The sequence below is a fragment of the Egretta garzetta genome, unplaced genomic scaffold, assembly GCF_000687185.1.
Source record: "Egretta garzetta isolate BGI_Z169 unplaced genomic scaffold, ASM68718v1 scaffold14, whole genome shotgun sequence".
In the NCBI taxonomy this organism is placed as follows: domain Eukaryota; kingdom Metazoa; phylum Chordata; class Aves; order Pelecaniformes; family Ardeidae; genus Egretta; species Egretta garzetta.
Genome location: NW_009259588.1, coordinates 788,198 through 789,775, shown reverse-complemented (window position 1 = coordinate 789,775; position 1,578 = coordinate 788,198). Strand labels below are relative to the sequence as shown.

The window sequence follows — 1,578 nt, the reverse complement described above, 5'->3', positions numbered from 1 at the left end:
AATGGCTTCCTGACCTCTTCTGTCATGTATGTTGCTATACAGATGTATCTCCTGTAGAGATATATCAGCTCCTGAACCGTAACTTGAAAATGAGATGTTCAAGTTACACAAAAAAACTTTGAAGCCATCTGATTTTCTCCATATCTAACCAGGTAACACACCCATTTTCTTGACATTTGATATGTATGTCCTGGATTTTTGCTTAAAAAAGGGTAACATTCCTCTGACTGCTATTTTTTTGGCTCCTCTGACTAATTGCTCTTTCATTTTGTTCATTCAAATGTGTTGATTTGATATGCAAGGGGAAAAACTACCGTGTTGTCCTCCCAAGGCTTTTTTTTTACTACTCAAAAGTGGTAGATCTCCTTCCTAGCTAGAATGACGTGGGTCTTTGAGAGGGGCTTTACCATGGTCCTTTGATCTCAGGTACTGTAATGTGAGCAGTAAGTTAAAAGATCACCCATTATGTCTTATCAGAAAACTTGGAAGCAGCTGATGTGAAACAGGGAACGAACGTGTAAGCATTTTAGGGTTTGCTCCTTTTTTTTAAAGAAAAATCAAGTTGACTTAACTAAGAATGCAGTTAAGATGCTGTAACTCCATCTTGCTAGTTAATGAATTTTTGCTTTAAAGTTTAACTGCCTGAACTTGACATCCGTGTGAGCAAATGATACTCAAAAATCACCACCAGCACAAGAACAACTAATGGTTTTGTACAGTTATTACAACACTTTATTACACTTTATCTTTTCATTAGTCATTTCATAGAGGATTTGGTGGTGAACTTGACTGCCTTGATGTTCAGCATATCAGAATATGTTTGGTAGAACTCAGGAAGGCATGATTTTGCAATCCACTCTTTTGCAAAGCACTACAGTAGTCAGGAGAGAGGCAGTGGTGTGCAATTGCTGGTTATGCTGTGGTGTAGAAGGGGAGTGATGGCTGGTGCCCGCAGCAGCAGTCTTTCCCAGCTCCCGAGCTGTTCTCACCATGGAAGCCAGGCACCCCCTCTGAGCACCCACTGACATCCTGCACAGCATGGGTGATCGCTCCAGCACAGGTTTAGTGAACAGAGCACTGAAGCTGTACTTGGCAGCCTCCACCACCGTGGATTTACAGCCCAGGTAACCTTGTCGGGAAAATTTTCGTGCGTTTCTCAGCTGGGATAGGCACAGGACCACTTGTAGCCTGGAAAACAGCTGCAGTGACTGAGCACCTCAGCCTGCCTCAGTTGCTTAGCTCTCAAAAAGAAGTTCTGAGTGTGTTCTTAGAATCATTTAGGTTGGAGAGGTTGTTCAGGTGTGTGATGAGATCCATCACTGGCATCTGCCAGTCAGAGACAACTCTTCATGCCACGCTAACTCATGTGCAAATGGTGCAATGGCCAACAGAGAGACCAGACCATAGCTGGTATTTGAAGACAGAGTGGAAAAACCAGCGTGCTTGACACTAATGCAATGTCCCGGTTATTCTGAAATTACTGACAGCACAGAAACACGATACGTTTTTAAAAACACACGAGGACTCGTGAACACCCGGCGCTCGCTCCCGGCTCCCCCGAGGGTTTGGGGTACACCT

At 43.7% G+C, this 1,578-nt stretch overlaps 1 protein-coding gene across 1 annotated transcript in view; it reads left to right on the top strand.

Annotated features, from left to right (window-relative positions):
- Positions 1 to 1,089: 1,089 nt before the first annotated feature.
- LOC104125468 (probable 2-ketogluconate reductase) overlaps positions 1,090 to 1,578 on the top strand; it is a 6,428-nt gene continuing 5,939 nt past the window's right edge. Inside the window, exon 1 of the mRNA XM_035893490.1 lies at positions 1,090 to 1,124. The gene's annotated coding sequence lies outside the window, so the exon portion shown is untranslated. The remainder of the gene's footprint in view (positions 1,125 to 1,578) is intronic.